The sequence below is a fragment of the Pseudorasbora parva genome, chromosome 23 (genome assembly GCF_024679245.1).
Source record: "Pseudorasbora parva isolate DD20220531a chromosome 23, ASM2467924v1, whole genome shotgun sequence".
Classification (NCBI taxonomy): Eukaryota; Metazoa; Chordata; class Actinopteri; order Cypriniformes; family Gobionidae; genus Pseudorasbora; species Pseudorasbora parva.
Window position 1 is genome coordinate 35,964,673 of NC_090194.1, and position 21,361 is coordinate 35,986,033.

General features: G+C 37.9%; 1 long non-coding RNA gene across 1 annotated transcript in view; it reads left to right on the top strand.

Moving 5' to 3' along the window:
- The window catches only part of LOC137063015 (uncharacterized), a 38,596-nt gene extending 32,746 nt beyond the window's left edge, over nt 1-5,850 (top strand). The window contains exons 3-5 of the long non-coding RNA XR_010901333.1: nt 1,065-1,157; nt 1,546-1,636; nt 5,627-5,850. This is a non-coding gene — a long non-coding RNA (uncharacterized lncRNA). The remainder of the gene's footprint in view (nt 1-1,064; nt 1,158-1,545; nt 1,637-5,626) is intronic.
- The last annotated feature ends 15,511 nt before the right edge of the window (nt 5,851-21,361 follow it).

Genomic DNA, 21,361 nt, shown 5'->3' on the forward strand with positions numbered 1-21,361 from the left:
TGGTGAGCACTCGTCCTTTCTTGGAGGTGGAGAAACAAAGTACTTTATGACCTGCAGTATTTCTTATAAAATATTTAAAAATTAAAGAAATTAAAGACTGATTTTTTTTCTATTATAAGTTTTAATGTAAAATGTTTTTGATTTTAACATTGGTCTATGTTTAAATGTTTTGCCACTTGCGTGAGCAACATATAAATATAAAGTATATTTAATATAAGTATATTATATACTTATATTTGCATGATACAAGGAATCTCTCTCTCTCTCTCTCTCTATATATATATATATACTTGAATCCACAAGATTCAGTGTTGCCACCCCTCATAGTTCTCATGCCACCCCATGAATAATTTTCTAGATCCATCCCTGCATTGTGCTATAAAAATATCCTGCAAGTTTCAGATCTCAAATCTCCCTTGTTAACCCAAAAACAGCTTTTATTGAAACCAAGAATGACTCGTTTCAGATTTTGTCTCAGTATGATGTCATAGTGCGACGAAAGACCGCCTCTGCTGAAGAATGTTGACGCCCACTTCTAAAGCATTGCCTCTTTAGCCCCGCCCACTGATCCACGCATGTCATGTAGTAGTAAATACGAGAGAGACTTACAGGATTTCACCAGCAACAAACTCATAGTGACGCCTCTGAAAATTACAAGACATTTTGAAGTGCCGAGTTGTAGAAAAACAGTCTTTGCATTGCCTTCTGTCACGGGCGGCTGAAGTGAATAGCTCACAGACATAGGAAACTCAGAAACAGTCTTTAATTAGGAACTCGCAGGAATACATAGGGAAAACTTACACATGATGACCGACTGAACCAAACATGACCAACCAAACAAATGAGCTTATTAAATGACAACAGATGAACGAAATAACTAACCAAACAAACAGAAACTAGGTCAAACAGACAAACTCAGAACAAAGGAAACAAATTAAAATGTCCATAATCAGGACACCTTGTGATCCTAACATTATGAAAGTGTGTACTATGAACTGTATTTTTAACAAAGTTCCAGATCGCATCAGTAATTCACGTTTCATGTTTGCTTCATTTTACTGCAGATTCGTTTTTAAATAAGACAGTTCGACGCTGGCTTTTCAGAGAGACTGAAAAGATGATGCAGTGACGACTATATTGGATCCGACAGCACAAGTGTGAGTAACAGTGTTTTTACCATGTGTCACTATTGCTTTGTCTGTTCGTTTGATATTTACTCCCTTTACTTTCACTTAAAGAATTTTACTTTGCTGAAAATTATGAACAATAAATATAAGAATGTGTGACAAACTATGATCACTCATTCATAGTTAATTTACACGAAACCCCTTTAGTCATCCTGTCAACTATAACTGTGGTTCTGTTAGCCCCAAACAAGACTTTAAAAAAAGATATTTGATACAGTTGGCACATTTTTAACTATGTAACGAGATGAACACCTTTCTGTAGCATCTTCATTTCCACTTGGAGGGCAAGTCTACATCTCAAACTTACTGATGTGCTCCTCAAACCATTCCTAAACCATTTGTGTTTTGTGGACCCAAGGTTTCCCAGCAGAACATTGCCCAAAGCATCACACTGCCTCCACCGGCTCGCCTTCTTTCCATAGTGCATCCTGGGGCCATGTGTTCTCCAGGTAAGAGACGCACACACACACCCGGCCATCCACGTGATGTAAAAGAAAACATGATTCGTCAGACCAGGCCACTTTCTTCCATTGCTCCGTGGTTCAGTTCTGATGCTGACATGCAGGGGCGTAGCCATCTTTTCAGAAGTGAGGGGGACAGAAATGTCGTAATACCATTTTTTTTTTTTTTTTTGGACCAATATAATTTATCGCATCTCTTGCTTTTAATTGGGCAAGATATCAAATACACTGCTGAACAATAACCAATAATTAATATCTATAATATTATTCTCCTATTTTTTTTTTTTTTTTTGTGCCAATTTTATGATTGGTTTATATACTACAAACACTTCTGCATTAAGACTCCATAGATTTTATGCAATGTAAAAATATATATATATATTCTGATGTAACTCATCTGTTCTCTATGTGAATATATAGTAAAATGTAATTTATTCCTGTGATCAAAGCTGAATTTATCATCATTACTCCAGTCTTCAGTGATCCTTCACTAATCATTCCCATATGAGGATCTGATGATCAACACACATTTAGGATTATTATCAGTTGTGCTGCTCATGGTGATGCTTAATTTTCTAAACATTTGTGGTAAAATTAAAAAAGAGAGAAATCAATACTTTTATTGATCAGACATGTATTAAATTGATCACAAGTGATATTTTTAATATTACAAATTAGATAATTTATTTAATAAATGCAAATAAATGCTGTCCATTGAACTTTCTATTCATTAAAGAATCCTGAAAAATAACATGTAGGCTATCATGGTTTCCACAACATTTTGGGAACTGTTTTCAACACAGATAATAATCATAAATGTTTCTTGATTATGAAATCCTCATTTGAGAATGATTAGTGAAGGATCATGTGACACTGAAGACTGGAGTAATGATGATAAATTCAGCTTTGATCACAGGAATAAATTACTATATATTCACATAGGGGGAAAAAAGCGGTTTTAATTTGTAATAATGTTCAAAATATTACTGTTTTAACTATTTTCGATTACATAAATGCAGCCGTGGTGAGCAGAATACTAAACATTAAAAAAGCTGCATTATTCATATGATACTTTATTGTCAATAAATAGCCTACATTGAGATGACTTAACACACATAAAGCATTGTCGCAATCGTCTGATTGTCGTCGTCACGTTTCATCATCATAACGATTGTTTTCCCTCAGCTGCAGCTCCAGCTTGACAGGGTATTACGAATCCACTTTTGGACTTTCTGTGAGAGCGCCCTCCTCATATTAAGATTCGGAAAAAATTACAGGTCATGCATAGATAATTTTTTGTCTCTGAATTTAAATCTTGATGTATTCACATTGGTTTCTATGTAAATACACTTGCCCCTGACCTCAAGAAGCGCGCTATCAACCGAGTTTAGAGAAGGCTGTCGTTAGCGTCCCTGTTAACTTGTCCGCCCCCGCGCAGGGAAACTCCGGTTCGAATCCCGTTCGGAGCGGGTCTACTAGGATCGGAGAGACCCAGTAAAAGTGCGGGGGACGTAAATACATTTTATTAAAAGTGAGGGGGACACGTCCCCCGCGTCCCCCGCGTAATCTACGCCCATGCTGACATGCCACTGTTTGGCCCTTGTCAAACTCGCTCAAATCCTTACGCTTGCCCATTTTTCCTGCTTTTAACACAGAACAAAATGTTCACTTGCTGCCTAATACAGTACACTCTAAAAAAATTGGTGCTATTTGGCACTAAAAGTGGTTCTTGGCTTGTAATCATAGGGGAACCACTTATGGTGCCAAATAGCACCATATCTTTAAAGGGGCTCTACAGCACCTTTGTCAAATGGTGCTATGTAGATCGCATTTAATTTCTTCCTCAATAATGGTGCTAAACGGCACCAAAAGTAGTTATTTGGTGTGTAAAGAACCTTTATAGGGGCTTGAAAGGTTCTTTGTACGACAGTGGTGCTAGATAGCACCTTTATCACCCCAAAGAACCACTGAAGAACCGCTGAAGAACCATACAGGGGCTTAACAGGTTCTGTATATGGTAACGGTGCTATATAGCACTTCAGTCATCCCAAAGAACTGGTGAAGAACTGGTGAAGAACCGCTGAAGAACCACTGAATCACCAAGATTTGGTGCTATACAGCACTTAAAGTGGTTCCCCTATGATTACAAGCCAAAGAACTACTTTTAGTACTATATAGCACCGAGTGTATATACCACCCACTTAAAGGGTTAGTTCACCCAAAAATGAAATTGATGTCATTAATGACTCACTCTAATGTCGTTCCACACCCGTAAGACCTCCGTTCATCATCGGAACACAGTTTAAGATATTTTATATTTTAGTCCCGGGGCATAATGCAGTCAATGCCCACTTTACTGTCCATGTCCATTGTCGCCAATGTCACGGGATTTCAGCAGTTTGGCAGTTTGACGCGAACTGAACTGCTGAAATCACGTGACATTGGCGACCCGAATCATTGATCGATTCACTGATTCATGAACCGTTTGATTCTTTTTGGAGGCACATGGAGGAGAAGACAATGCTGAATAAAGTCGTAGTTTTTGTTATTTTTGGACCCAAATGTATTTTGGATGCTTCAAGAGACTCTAATTAACCCACTGATGTCTCATACGGACTACTGTGATGATGTTTTTATTCCCTTTCTGGACATGGACAGCAAAGTGGGCATTGACTGCATTATGCTCTGGGACTAAACTATAAAATATCTTAAACTGTGTTCAGATGATGAACGGAGGTCTTATGGGTGTGGAACGACATTAGGGAAGAGTCATTAATGACATCAATTTCATTTTTGGGTGAACTAACCCTTTAACAGAGCCGTGATGAAGAGATAATCAGTGTTATTCATGTCACCTGTCAGTGGTCATAATATTATGCCTAATCTGTTTATTTATATAGTGCTTTATACAATACAGATTGTTTCAAAGCAGCTTTACAGTGATGACATGAAAATGATGCATTTCGTCTGTTGTTCAGTTAAGTGTTGATTTTAATACAATTTCGTTCACAATGCTGCTAATTTAGCTGGTTTCTATTTTAGTGCATTTACCATAAACACATTTCACTTCACAATATGAAGCATAGAACTAGTACTGTTGTGTTGGACAATAACTGCATCATTATACCAAAACGTGTCGGCAGAATGATGCAGCTGACCAGAATCAAGCCAGTTAGTGGTCATTTGAAGCCAGCCCAGGCTACAGGTGACTCTTGACTCTTCATGGACATTGTGTTAGTGGAGTCGTGTGTGTTTGGGATGTGCATTCTGCCGCCAGCGCTACAGTAATTGATGAATGGGCTGTTTAAATGGTGGAATATGAATGAACAGCAGGTCCCCTTGAGAATATGCTGCAGTATTGTAATCAACCCTGCTGATAGTGTCCCTACCTTTGACTAATGGCCTTAAAAGAAGCCTCTTAGAGCTCCGTTATTAAATTTACGATTCACGCAGCCAGACGTCCCATCTTTGACCCAGTCGGACTTCCGTGCAACGCAGACTGAAAATATGAAAGAATATAACGGCTCTATGCTGCATTTGTGAAAAATGTAGAGAATTTAGTCCTCCATGAATGATTCAAACTGAGTTTTATATGTTTGTTAATGAAGCGCATAAGTTTGAGATTCACTGACAGTGTTTTGCTAAATCTGTTGCATTTATCATTTAAATGCAGCCTTAATTAAAATATAGTTCATGTAATATTCTTTTGTGATAGCTAAAAGCAGAAAAGGTCATGCTAATGTGTGTGTTATCATAGAACAATATAAGAATTGTATGAAAATATGTGTGGTTCTATATGTATTTTAATGCGTTACACCTCTAAGTAAGTCTCTCTCTCTCTCTCTCTCTCTCTCTCTCTCTCTCTCTCTCTCTCTCTCTCTCTCTCTCTCTCTCTCTCTCTCTCTCTCTCTCTCTCTCTCTCTCTCTCTCTCTCTCTCTCCACTCCGGTGAACCTGTTTGAAAACTTTCCGGTCGGAGGTGGGAATCTGCTCAATGAGCCTTGATTTATGTCTTTCGATATTAACACATTTTTCATCCAGCGGCCGGATGGAAAGCAAAGCTGATGAAGGATGGGAGGTAATCAAGGGTCTAATGTGGAGCAATGCCTGACCACAAATGAGTAATGAAGTTGCTAAGAATTCAAATGGCATTAGTTCAGACATTATATAATGAATATTACATTGACTTTCAGCCATAATGTCCCCTGGTAAAGTAACGACTGGTAACGGATCTGTTTGTCCCACTTTGTGACCATCAAAGTCATGTGGTCTTTTGAAAATCACTTTTGTGTCTTTTCTGCTCATCATTTGTTTAAAAATACTGCAAAAAAAAAATTGAAATTATTTTCAAATATTGTAAAGTGAATAAAGCTGAATTTTTATCATCATTACTCCAGCCTTAAGTCACATGATCCTTCAGAAATCAGTCTAATTTCATGTTCACTTGTTAATTTGATTAATAATTGCATTATTGCATTGTGGAATGCATGCCTTGTGTAAAGCACACTGGTATAAGCTATAAGATCTGCTTATATTAAACATATAGATTCAGAACAGTACACTAATAAACGCATGCAAGTGGCCTTTAGCAACTGTCCTCTGAGACTCTGCATTGACAAACCTACAAGCGGTAATTGGACCATTACGAGTCCCTGGGATCTGTATTGATTTTTCTGTTTTTAGGGCCCAGTCAAATAGTCATGGTCTAGACATCAGGGCTTGTTTCTTAAGTCCTTCCTCCATAATCAGCATATGTTGGCTGACCTCTGTGCATTTCCATGTGGGGTTTAATGCAGGATTAAGCTGGTTTAAAAATGATCATAATCATCTCTCTAAATTGCACTTATATCCTCCAGTTTCTAGAGAGAAAAGAAGGATTGCATGAATAATTGGCTTCTGTGGTCATGATGAATCAGGCTATTGGACATAGACCCTCACCTTTAAATCCAAACCCATCACGATATGGATCGGGAATGGAGAAACCTCGGGCACAGCTTCCATAGTAACTATCAGACCTTGTGATACCTAAACTAAATCAGTGTGTTTAGTGAGAGTTAACATTTATGCATTTTAGCAATTTTGGTTCTCTGTCGTCTTGAGGTTTTTGAACATGCTGAATGCCTGATATAAAACATTTGTGTTGCAAAAGTTTATAGTACCACAGAAGTACTTAACACTGATGTTTATGGTAGTGTCAAAATATAGCAAATCACCTTTTGAAAGTAACTTTACGCTTCAAATAACAATTGTGTCACGTGACTGTTCAAAATATATTTGTCATTGAGTCATTCATTCAAAGACACCGATTCATCCAGTAATGAAACAAGTGAAGTCTTTATGAGTGAGTCATTGAATCGCTCATTCAAGAGATTCATTTATAAACTTAGATTCATCCAGTAATGAAACAAGTGAAGTATTTATGAGTCAGTCATCGAATCATTCATTCAAGAGAATCGTTCAAAGACACTGATTCACCCAGTAATGAAACAAGAGAAGTCTTTATAAGTGAGTCATTGAATCATTCACCCAAGAGATTTGTTCAAAAGTGCTGATTCATCCAGTAGTGAAACAAGTGAAGTATTTATGAGCAAGTCATTGAATCATATACTCAAGAGATTTGTTCAAAAAACGCTAATTCATCCAATGAAACAAATGAAGTATTTATAAGTGAGTCATTGAATCATTCACTCAAGAGGGTCATTTAAAGATGCTGATTCATCCAGTAATGAAACAAGTGAAGTCTTTATGAGCGAGTCATTGAATCATTTCAACTAGATTGCAGCAATTACAATTTTGTCAGAACCTCTAGTAAATTACATGTTATTTTGTTGAGTTGTCTGTTCAGAATCGTGAGAGAATCGTTTAAAGCAAAAAAAATCATGATTCTCAGTTTAACCAGAATTGTGCAGCTCTTCATCAAATAAAGCGAAATGACATGAAACAAAAACAGTGAAGTTAGTGCCATGTTCGCTATAGCAGCATCTTAGAGATCTCCAATAGATCAATGAGCAGAACTTATTACTCTTCCACCTGCATGTGACCCCATTAGCGACAGCACTTTATGTGGTGCGACCATGTTACTGCGCTTTTGGGAAACAGTGGTGACTAGTTGGTTTGTTTCACCAACGATGCTTCGTATGGTAGTGAATTAGGCATCATTGTAAGGGAAACACACTCAAGAGTATTTTAAGGGTTAGTTCACCCAAAAATGAAAATTACATCATTAATTCCTCTCCCTCGTGTAGTTGGACACCCGTCAGACCTCCGTTCATCTTCACACACAGATGAAGATATTAGTGTTGAAATCCGATGACTCAGAAAGGCCTTCATTGACACCAATGTCATTTCCTCTCTCAAGACCCATAAAGGCACTAAAGACGTCGTTACAAAGCCCATCTCACTACAGCGGCTCTACAATCTTTTTATGAAGAGGCGAGAATAGTTTGTGTGCGCAAAAAAACCCTAAATAACGACTTATATAGTGATGGGCCAATTCCAAAACAAGTTTTGAACGTTATGAATCAGTGAATCGATTCATGATTCGGATCACCAAAGTCACGTGATTTCAGCAGTTTGACAAGCAATACGAATCATGAATCGATTCACTGATTCATAACAGTTTGAAGCTTTTTTTTAAAAATCGGCCATCACTATATAAGTCGTTATTTAGTTTTTATTAACTATTCTCGTGTCTTCATAAAATGATTGTAGAGCCGCTGTAGTGAGATGGGCTTTGTAACGACCCTTTATGGGTCTTGAGCAAGCGGCAACCTCCCGCGATCTCTCTTGAAGCCAATACGGAAGTAATGTAAACTGCAATTCTTTGACTGGCCACTAGGGCTCATTCCCAACTTTACAGCAGAAATGTTTACAGTCTGGTACAAATTGTGGTTTTGGCCTATACGGCTAATTTTGACCTTCATGACGACTCTGAGGGGGGTGAATTTTTTATAACTCATTCGTTTACGTTATATAAAGCCTTTAAGTTCTGCATAATTAAGGACGTGGTTACTTTAAATGACAGATGGATAGCCATTTATCCGCTGTCTATAGTCATTGCGTCACCTAAGCTCCGCCCACATCCCGCCGTTTTGCCCATTTTCTGTTATGCAAGAGTGACACGCGATGACTAACTCACAGGATGGCGACGCCCAGCTTCCGATGGCTTATCGGAATCCTATGGGTGACGTCACGGACACTACGTCCATATTTTTTTTACAGTCTATGGTCTTGAGAGAGGAAATGAGATTGGTGTCAATGAAGGCCTTTCTGAGCCATCGGATTTCAACACTAATTTCTTCATCTGTGTCTGAAGATGAACTATTATGTCTGTCCAAAAAACACTAGGGTGAGTAATTAATGACTGAATTTTCATTTTTGGGTGAACAAACCCTATAAGGGAGCGTTTGGTATAGAGTGAGTTTGGGACGGTCTCTGACTTGCTACTGGCTGAAATATTCATCAACGGCTGTCTGAGGGAAACACATGCGCTAATGCCTACAAGCTCAGTGCCAAGGGCTCTTTTCACATCGTCAGTCACAGGACATCACATCAAATGCCCATCTGAACGAAAGAAAGGCCCAGCGTAGCCAGATGCACCAAACCTGCCCACACGCTCAGAGATAAAAATACTCACCCATCATGACAAATCATGACAAACAGAATGGATATGGCTCACATATGACTCTCTGAAGGGTCTGGTGTGATGTGGTCATGTACAGTCTCTATAGAGACCATACGTCAATGACCGCTACAACACATCAGCACACAGTTACAAGTGAGAGAAACATTCACTCATGTTTATACTAATAACTTTTGAACCCTAAGGGTTAGAAACAAATTCCTTAGCTCAAGCCGATTCGATTGCACCCTATGACGTCATTTTCCGTTATGTACATTTTCCCGCCATTTTTAATTAACCGAAAACCAACTTTTTCAAACTCCTCCTAGGCCGTTGGTTTGATTTACACGCAAATTGAAACAGATCATCTTCAGACCATACTGACAAAAAGTTATGGAATTCAAGTTGATTCGTCAAATCGTTTTCGATAAATGCAAAAACAAATTTTACATAGCGGTCGCAAAAACACACTAAAAGCTATATCTCCGCAACGCTTTATCATATTCGAACCAAACTTGGTACAATTCATCACAAGCATCGTTTCGGTGCAGCGCCACCTACTGGTCCGGAGACAGGAAAAATTGCAATTTTGGCTTATAACTTCTGAACCATTTATCCAAAAATCATAAACTTAAGGACATGCACTTTTTTTTACATTATATTTTAATAATTATAATGATTTTAATAATTTATTTTATTGTCTAATATTATGAAAATAGATCCCTGTCAGTATTTTCTAACTAATTTTGTAATTTATTTATATTGAAACGTAGGATTACTTGGACTTCTCAAAACACCCAGAACGTCTCAGCCTTTACATGATTTACATTTATTCATTTAGCGGAAGATTTTATCCAAAACAACATACAAATTAAGAACATCACAAGCAATTACAGAACACCTAGCAACACCCTGGTAGCCATAGCGACATCTTGGCAACCACACAAAAAGACCCTGGCAACCACAGAAAAAAACAGGGTTGCATAAACCGCTTATGTAATCTTACACGTTTGTCATCTACATTTTTTTCTTCAAAACTGGTGCTAACTTTTTTTAAGTCATTTACATAAAAAGGTAGATTGGTCAAGTTTAAATTAAAAAAGTAAGACTTATTTTCCTTTATTTAACTGCTAGTTAGTCTAACTAGTTCTTAAGTGGCTAAGTTTCTGCAACTGGTCCCTGTAAACTGCATAAAAGTACCACATAGCAAGTCCCTGGTAACTATAGAAACACCCTGGCAACCGCATAAAAAGATCCTGTAACCATAGCAATGCACTGACAACCACATAAAAAGACCCTGGTAACCAAATAAAAAGACACTGGTAACTATAGTGGCACCCTGGAAAACACATAGCAAGTCCCTGGTATCTATAGCAACATCCTGGAAACTACAGGAAAAGATCCTAGTAAATAAAGCAACACCCTGGCAACCACATAAAAAGACCCTAGTAACCAAATAAAAAGATGCTGGAAACTAAAGTAACACCCTGACAACTACATAGCAAGTCCCTGGCAACCACATAGCAACACCCTTGCAACCACATATGGAAATACCTAGGTAACCATATAAAAAGACACTGGTAACTAACAATAACCTGGCAACCACATAGCTACTCCCTGGTAACTACATAGCAAGTCCCTGGCAACCACATAGCAACACCCTGGCAACCACATAGAAATACCTTGGTAACCACATAATAGAATAGAATAGAATAGAATATACTTTATTGTCCCATTACTGGGAAATTTGTCTTAGACATCGTGACACGGCCAGTGTACAATAGGACAATACATACATACATAATTACATACATAAAAGCCTAAATATTAATATAAAAAATACAGCATTATATATCAGACATAAGATTCTCTATTTAAGAAAAGGACACTGGTAACTATAGCAATACCCTGGCAACCACATAAAAAGATCCTGTAACCAAAGCAACACCCTGACAACCACATAAAAAGACCCTGGTAACCAAATAAAAAGACACTGGTAACTATAGTAGCACCCTGGAAAACACATAGCAAGTCCCTGGTATCTATAGCAACATCCTGGAAACTACAGGAAAAGATCCTAGTAAATAAAGCAACACCCTGGCAACCACATAAAAAGACCCTAGTAACCAAATAAAAAGACGCTGGTAACTAAAGTAACACCCTGACAACTACATAGCAAGTCCGTGGCAGCCACTTAGCAACTCCCTGGTAACCACATAAAAAGACCTTGGTAACCATATAAAAAGAGCCTGGTAACTAACAATACCCTGGCAACCACATAAAAAAACACTGGTAACTATAACAATACCCTGGCAACCACATAAAAAAAACACTGGTAACTATAACAATACCCTGGCAGCCACATAACAACACCCTGGCAACCACAGCAATATAAAAAATACTAATTCAAAAAGAAAAACAATGACCTTACAAACAAATAATGAAATAGCATCTAATGGAGCTGAATGTATTATTTCATGTTTATCCTTCCTGGTGGTATTTAGGCCTACTGGTTTCAGTCCAATTCAAATTAAATTTGCTCACTGTATATCTCCACAGCTAGCCTTAAAATAGCAGACACTGTAAATGTTTTATTAAAAAGTTCAATTTATGGCAAAGTCTAATATCTACAGATATCCCAAGATTCAGTTCTCCAGCTCTGAGAGCAGGCAGGGCAATATGACACAAGATAGATGCGTCTCATTTGAGACGAGCTTTGCATATTCAGGAGCCGCTATAATAAAGTCAGATGGATGGGGTGTGCATCGTTCATGATAAGTAGAGGAGGAGCAGGAGGAGAGAGAGAGAGAGAGGAGAGAGAGATGTAAACAGTGAGTGACACGCTGCTCTAAAATAAGCCCTTCATAACCCTTGTGTCTCCGACCTGACAGGAGCTGTAAATCCCCGATGTAATGATGATACGGCGGCAAAAGCAGCATTGAAAGCGCTCCGTGAGGCCTCCGGATACAATAGATCTGAATGTGAGCAATAATTCAACACGCGAGTCTTCTTCAAGGCCCTAAAAGACTGATCAAAATATAGCGACGCATAATGACTGCCATTGAAGAACTTACTATACCCATCAGCAACTCTCAAAACCGGCCCCGTATCTGCCTCTCTATAGGCCCTTTGTTTTATTCAATGCATATTTCTATAGAAGCACATTTCTGCCACATAAGAAAAAAATAATCCTCTGCCAAGTCATAATTATGACCTAAGAAGTTGAAATGATGACATACTAAGTCATATTTATGAGATGAAAAGTTGAAATTATCACTTAAAAAGTCAAAATCATGAGATTATGAGATGACTCAAGTCATAATTGGCATCATAATTTCCATTTTTGACAAAGTTTCTGTCAATTTAGTCTTTTTATGTCAATTACGACTTTTCAAGTCATAATTTGGATTTAATATGTCAGTTTATGGAAGCCTATTTCTGCCAGAAATATAAGAAAAATGCTCTGGTAAATCATAATTATGACCTAAAATGTCAAAATTAGGACAAAGTCAGAATTATGATATAAACTGTCAAAATTATGACATTTAGAATTGAGAGAAATTGAAATCATGATAGTCATATGAGATATAAGTCAAAATTATGATGCTAATTTCGACTGTTTATCGCATAATTTTTAACTTTTCATCTCATAATTATGACTGTTAAATGCATAATTGAAACTTTTAATCTCATAATTGACTTAGTATGTCATAATTTAGACTTTTTATTCGATAATTATGATTTATCAGAGTAGGATTTGTTTTATTATAAGGCGGAAATAGAAATTTGTAGTTCTTGTATAACTCTCTGAAACCAAATATGAATGTCGTTATCTAGCACTGAAATTGGATTTTTTTTGTATATTTTATTTCAATCAACTTTATTTATATCGCGCTTTTACAATGACTATTGTTTCAAAGCAGCTTCACAGTGTCAAACAGGACAATATTGCAACAAATTTTTATTTGGCTAGTTTGATTTGGATAGTTTATAGACTGTAAAAAATGTTGTTGTTTTTTGTTGGTTTAACTTAAAAAAGTAAGTGACCTGGTTGCCTTAAAATTTTGAGTTTATTGAAATTAAAAATTTGAGATAAAAAATGTGATAAATCATGAAAATAGCACTATTTGGCATGTTTTCCTGCATCATCACAAATAAAACACACACAATTACCCAATATGCTTACAAAATCTTTTAATAATATTTTAATAAAGGTTGTCGAATCTCAAAAAAATTGTCATTGCATTAACTCAAAATGTTTATTTCAATGAACTCAAAATTATAAGGCAACCAGGTAACTTTTTTTCTAAATATTTTTTAAAGTGTAGAATTAAATATGACCTAACTAATAATTTAATTTGTATATTAACAATATATAAAATTAACAGTGTACAAATTTAATTTGTATATTAAGCCAGTTTAAATGAAGATTTTTAAAAAAAAAATTAAATTAAGTTGATATAATGCTCAAATGGATTATTATATGGAATATTTATTTATTTAGTTTTTTTTTTTTTTAGTTTTTTTGGTCAACAATCAAAATTCCATATAGTTCCGAATAGTATACACTGTAAAAAATATTTAGAAAAAAAGTTACCTGGTTGCCTTAAAATTTTGAGTTAATACAATGACATTTTTTTGAGATTCGACAACCTTTATTAAAATATTATTAAAAGATTTTGTCAGCATATTGGGTAATTGTGTGTGTTTTATTTGTGATGATTTCAGTGAAACATGCCAAATAGTGCTATTTTCATGATTTATCACATTTTTTATGTGGTTCAGATACAATAATATTTAGAGTTTCTATTTATTAAACAAATTTCCTTCATTGTATCAACTCAAATTTTTAATTTCAATAAACTCAAAATTTTAAGGCAACCAGGTTACTTACTTTTTTAAGTTAAACCAACAAAAAACAAAAACTTTTATTTTACAGAATAGGCTTCTATTTACAGTCAGCTATTGTTTCTTAAAAACAGAATGTGGAAAAAACACACTGCACAAAATGTTTTGTTATCACTATCAAGGTTCTATTTAGAACTTTTAAAGGGTTCCGATATAGAACTTCTTAGGGGTTCCCATCATGGACTTAATACAAAAAAAAAGTTTTACTTAAATTTAATGAATTAATCAGCTCATTAACAGACTTTATCACTTGAAGAAAATTAAATAACCCATCAAAAATCTAAGTATTGTCCAACAATGGAGACATTTCTTACATTGAATCTTTCTGGCATTGAGGGCTCTTTAAAATTGAGTCCTGGAGTTCCATACATTGAACATTTTTGTTGCATGTTTAATTTACAGTGCGGTGTTTAATTCATAGATGCAATTTCAATTCCATAACGTGTACGAGATCTAATATTGCTTCCAGTTCAAATGTATGGGAGTGTAGTGCATTGCATTGTGGGATACAGTATAGGCCTATTCCTTCCAGTATTCTCCGTTTGTTTCATCGCTGAATTGAGTCGTATGCTTTTCATTGAGCAATCTGTGGTTGAGAGCGCCACCGTGTGGACTCAATCTGCTTCTGCATGACTCTGAGGCCGGAAAGTAATCAGCTTGCTTTTTTTAATCATCGACTTAATACATTTACTTCTCTATTTTTTCATCTAAATATGTTGTTTATTCGATATTAGAAGCTTCTCCGAAGCCTATGAATTATTTCTCATCGTCCCTTTGATTTCCCCTGAAACGAGTTGCATGCACAGGAGTTGTTTTTGCATTCATTTTTTAAAACACTAGTCATATGGTTTGATAATAGTTTGAAGCTATACCGTGCATGCAAGTTTAATGAAAAGGATAGATTAGTCGATGAAAAGGCATAAAAGCACCTCGCAGCAGCCCGAGTTGTCTGGCATGTTAGACTTTAAAAAATCACATGCTTGCTGATGTTACAGCGACGTCTGTCACAAGTCTCGTGTGGGAATTGCATTTATTTATTTATTAGGAAGCAATGCCAAATATCAGTATAAGTTAGATTAGATGGAGATCTGCTTTGAGGGTCTGACAGTAGTGAATAATTTACAGAGACAAACGTGTAGATTTAGCAGTGATCACACCCGCCTGTAATGTCTGATAACACGCCGTCCTTTCTTTCTTGTGCGCACGGCGTCATTTTAACATCAACCCTCGCGCTTTGTTGATGAGTATCAAATGCGTATCAGAATGAAACTCAGTCTTTGGTGGAATATACAATTCTGAATGGAAATTGACAAATAAGTGTAAGCGTGTGCGCAGAGAAAATAAATTGCGGCTCGGCTGAGGTGTGACAGCGCTTTGAATAGAGGAGGAGATAATGACTTTATCATCAAAGCGCCGGATAAATGACAGCCAGCAGACTGGAGATGAGAACGAAAGCTCACTTCACAAAGCACGCATGGATCAGCTGATGGCAACTAGTCTGAGCTTATTATATTCTTGTATTTGAATGACAAAACAAACCAAGAATTGAGCCTATCCTTCCCAGCGATACACCTCAAGTTGGTTTGTTTTCATTTGATGCATTGAAACGTGAATGCATTTTTGGATAGACATCTTCAGTCGTTTATCATCTGTCTTTTTATGTGGCTCTGCTATGAATATGTTTTGATGTTTAGCTCAAAGAGTGAGCACAAGGTCATGTGTTAGATTGCCCCTGAATGCATGAATTGAAAAGATGCATTGCTTGAATGCAAGTCTAGAAGTAAACGAGACGGGCCTAATGTTGCACTAATACACCCTCAAAAATAGCACACAATAAATCAATGATAATATAATTAAAGAAGATGCTTCAACTGTAAACGTTGACGATGCAAATATAGAAGTTTGCGTAGGAATGTTTAGCTGATATCACCTCTGGTTTATTTGTAAAATGTTTGGTCAAATCAGGTGGGGTGCATTGTGGAATAGGTCAGCCTGCACATTTTACCCAATTTAGTAGGTAATCTATGTTTTCTAGGCATTATGCACGCACACACTGTAATCCCGAATAAGACTGAGGGATTCAAATTAAAACTTTAAGCAAGCAGAACTGACAGATATTTATTTTGTAAACATACATTTGAATTGCTCTGAACTTGAAATATTTGAGTAAGCTAATTTATACATTTAACTTAAAGGTGCACTATGCAGCTTTCCATCCACTAGAGGGCGCCTATTCTAAACAAAGGCGTAGTTTGATGACGCCAAGTGTGAGCACAGTATCTTGGGACATGTGGTCTTCACCTCACAGCCGGTGGAGAATAGGACTCGGACAGAAATCATGTTGATGGATGCGGTTATTAACGTTACTGTAGTGAAGCAGAGCAGGGCCGAGTGTTGTGGAGCTGAGCACGGCCGCTGGAGCGATTGGTTATTAACGTTACTGTAGTGAAGCAGAGCAGGGCTGAGTGTTGTGGAGCTGAGCACGGCCCGCTGGAGCGATTGTTACACACACGCACGGCTCGCGAGCACCAGGGCTTTTATTATGACGAGACGGGACACCGTCACCGGGCGCCTGCAGTATTTCCGCTTTTCCGGTCATGATTATAAGGTAAAGCAGCTCTGTTGATCATATTAGATACATTTAATGCCGCATTCACACGGGGCGTAGGCGTTAACGCTTCCCATTTACTTTGAATGGGTGACATCATCCGTTGCCGAACTGAATTGTGGGTTCCGTCGCGGCGCTTCACTCGCGTTGCAAGCGGCAGAAGTTGAAGAATTCTCAACTTTTCAAGCGCCAGCGCAGGCGTCATCCAATCAGATCGCCGTATGCAAATATCCTACAGCAGACGCTAGCCAATTGCGTTCATTACAGCTCCGTGAACCATCCAGACCATAGACCGTTAAAAATCCAGACGCAGCTCCCGGACCACTACGTGATATTCTTCCCGCTGTCGGCGCTTTTTCAGGATTTAATGTACTTAACAGCTTTGTGCACCTGTGCGGTGCGCTGACAACAACTACACGGGCAATTGCACTCACACATACAACCAAATCGGCATCCATTTCGTCTCACAGACTAGCTGTCATAAAAAGGCGCTTTTTTGTGTTGTGTTTTGGTCCAAGCGGCAAGTTAATGTGATTGGCTGTTGTTACTATGACGATCGCATCAGCACCCAGCTTCAGCCACGCCCTCCGTCAAGCGTTAACGCCTACGCCCCGTGTGAATGCGGCGTAAGTGTGTTTAAAGTGATGTTATGACGTTACTCTGTGCGTTCGCTCGGCGCTGCTGTGACATCTTCACACTGCTAAGAGTAAAGCGCTTCTGCAGAATAAAACCGAGGGAAACAGATATGACACGATTGACAGGCGACTCCCTCAGACGCTATGCTGACACGTCCCGGTCCTCAGTTAAAATAGCAATTTCTCACAATTTACAAATAGTTGGAAACCTTTGGGATATTGTAAATACTCAACTAAACAAAATATATAACACTGGCCTAGTGGTCTTTGGATATTTTACTGCAAAAATACTACATAGTGCACCTTTAAACATTTCTAATCTCACATTTTTAGTAGTGGAAACTTGATTAGCTTTAACTGGCTAATTCAATAAATGCCACCTTGCTTATTGGTCACACGATGCTTTGGTAGCATTAGCATAGGACTTGCTTGCTGAATGAGGACAGCAATATAAAACATTTCACATAAATCTGTAAAAGTCAGATTACTTAAAATGTGTCAGTTTTGAGAACTCAAAAAAAGAGAAAGTTCTGAATACTCATAAAAGTTAATTTGTTTGAAGAATTAATTTAATTTGAGTTGGCAGTACTCAAACCAATTTATTAGTTTGAGCATAAGGGTTTAAGACTGTGGTAACCATATAAAAACACACTGGTAACTATAACAATACCCCGGCAGCCACATTAGGGTTAGGGTTCAGCTTTAATTCTACATACGGCAATGTTTTTCACATGTGATCCACACGAAAATGTTCCAAAAGCACACGTTTACACATAATCCACATACAATATATTGCCAAAAGTATTGGCCTCCCCTCTAAATCAATGAGTTCAGGTGTTCGATCCGTTCATGGCCACAGGTGTGTAACTCAAGCTCTAGGCCTGCAGACGCTTCTACACACATTAGTGAAAGAATGGGTCGCTCTCAGGAGCTCAGTGAACTCAAGCGTGGGGCCGTGATAGGTCGCCCCCTGTGCAATAAGTCCATTCCTGACATTTCCTCACTACTAAATATTCCACGCTCAACTGTTAGTGGGATTATAACAAAGAGGAAGCCATTGGGAACAACAGCAACTCAGCCACGAAGTGATAGGCCACGTAAAATCCCAGAGCGGGGTCAGCGCATGCTGAGGGTCACAGTGCGCAGAAGTCACCAACTTTCCGCAGAGTCAACAGCTCCAGACCTTCAGACTTCTGTGGCCTTCAGATGAGCTCAAGAACAGCGTAGAGAGCTTCATGGAATGGGTTTCCATGGCCGAGCAGCTCATCCAAGCCTTACATCACCAAGAGCAATGCAAAGCGTGGGATGCAGTGGAGTAAAGCAGCCGCCACTGGACTCTAGAGCAGTGAGACGTGTTCTCTGAGTGACCAATCACGCTTCAGTCTGACCATCCCATGGACGAGTCTGGGTTTGGCGGTTGCCGGGAGAACGGGACTTTGCCTGACTGCATTTTGCCAAGTGTAAAGTTTGATTGAGGGGGGATTTTGGGTGGGGTTGTTTTTCAGGGTTTGGGGTTGGCCCCTTAGTTCCAGTGAAAGGAAATCTTAATGCTTCAGAATCCCAAGACATTTTGGACAATTTCATACTCAGTTTGGGGACGACCCCTTCCTGTCCCAGCATGACTGCGCTCCAGTGCACAAAGCGTCGGTCCATAAAGACATGGATGAGGAGTTTGGTGTGGAGGAACTTGACTGGCCTGCACAGAGTCCTGAGCTCAACCCGATAGAACAGCTTTGGGATGAATTAGAGCGGAGACTGAGAGCCAGGCCTTCTCGTCCAACATCAGTGCCTGAACTCACAAATGAGCTTCTAGAAGAATGGGCAAAAATCCCCATAAACACACTCCTAAACCTTGAGGAAAGCCTTCCCAGAAGAGCTGAAGCTGTTAGAGCTGCAAAGGGCCGACTCCATATTAAACCCTACGGATTAAGAACGGGATGGCATTAAAGTTAATGTGCATGTAAAGGCAGGCGTCCCAAAACTTCTGGCAATATAGTGTATTTCACATTTTTTCACATGTTAAATTCATGTGTTTTGTTCTGTAAGAGGAGACCAACACTGACTCACTGCACTTGTGTATTGAAATAAAAGGGGGGCATAATAATTCAGTTCTGCTGTTTTATTCAAATTTTTGCGACAATGTCCTTTGCTCTCTTTTCATGCGTGCGTCCTTTGTAATCTCGCACCCATAGCAGGGGTGAAAAAACACAAACACAGCAAACAAATGCATTGTTTTTCCGTAGCACGCAATCTCATTCTGCGCTTCTGATTCTCTAGAGGAAGTCTTTCAGTCGCCCTTCACCTTGCCGTGGGTCCCGATCAGCGTGTGTGTGTGTGTGTGTCGTCTGTCAAACTCCACGCGGGAGAAGAAAAAGACTCGCAATGAGGGAGCGCCGCTTCCCAATCCATTCCCCGGGTAATTCATCTCCTGCTGCGAAGAAGAAAAATGAGTGGAAAGAAAGTAAATACGCTCCATTCAGAGACAGATGCATCATGGGATGTGTGTTGTCTTCCTCTCCACTGCCTCAATCATCCAAACAGCAGCGATCCCGCACCCTAGACACACTGATCAGAGCGAATACAAAGAAATAACGATATTGGCCGTGACATTTTGGTCTGATTTTCAGAGGGATATTTAATTGTGTTCATCGTGTAGAGCCGGCAGGAGCAAAAGATGCAGATTCTGAGCGGGAAGAGCCATTAGTCAAATTACACACACCGTCTAGGTCTTTACAAAAGCCAATATCTGACACCAGCCGCTTTTATTGCAGAAGAATGATGGCAATTCTAGCGTGACACATTCATTTCTTTGGTTCAGACGTGCTGAATGAAGGGGTTAGATGAGGAATTTCTTTGTCATTTCGGAACAAAGCAATAAGGAAATATGATATTTTGTAAAAGGGAGTTTAACTATATCACATGATCACAGCGGAGGGCCATATATGGTTAGTTTATAAATGAAGTACTCAACATACAACACACACACACACACACACACACACTGAAGGAAGGTCATGAGTTCAATACTGAAGATTATTCGGATTCATCCCTCATTTTGCCTAAAATATAATTCAAATTTCATAATTATTGTATGGGATAAACATTAATATCAGTGGTGTAACTACAAAACTTAAACATTATACTTTATTAATTGTAAATAATATTTTGGCATTTTTATAAATAAAAAAAATGCTATTATCTTATATTAATATATTTTTTATTAATTGAGGGATCATTCAGCATTCATTTATTTTATTTATATCCTAGAGGCCAAAAAAGAAAAACTTGTGGTAGTTTATTTAAATTTATTTTATTATATTATATATTATTATATTATTATGGTACAAAGTATTATATTATATTAATTTTATACTAGGCTATATGATATTGAGGGATTGTTCAAAGGTTTGGAGTCGATTAAGATCGATCAAGGTCGCGTTTATTTGATCAAAAATACAGTAAAAAAAATTGTGAAATATTCCTCCAGTGTAAATCATCTGTTCTCTCTGTGAATCTATAGTAAAGTGTAATTTATTCCTGTGATCAAAGCTGAATTTATCATCATTACTCCAGTCTTCAGTGTCACATGATCCTTCACTAATCATTCTCAGATGAGGAGCTGATGATCAACACATTTATGATTATTATCAATGATGAAAACAGTTGTGCTGTAACACTATAAATGTCTTTACTGACACTTTTGATTAATTTATTGCTGTGTGTGTGTGTGTGTGTGTGTGTGTGTGTGTGTGTGTGTGTGTGTGTGTGTGTGTGTGTGTGTGTGTGTGTGTGTGTGTGTGTGTGTACTTGTTTATATTACACTGTGGGGACCAATGTAATATAAACCTGAGATCAGCAGCCAGCGGTCCCCACAATGGATTCATAAATATACTAAATTATGTTTTTGTTGAAAATGTAAAAATGCATAATGTTTCCTGTGAT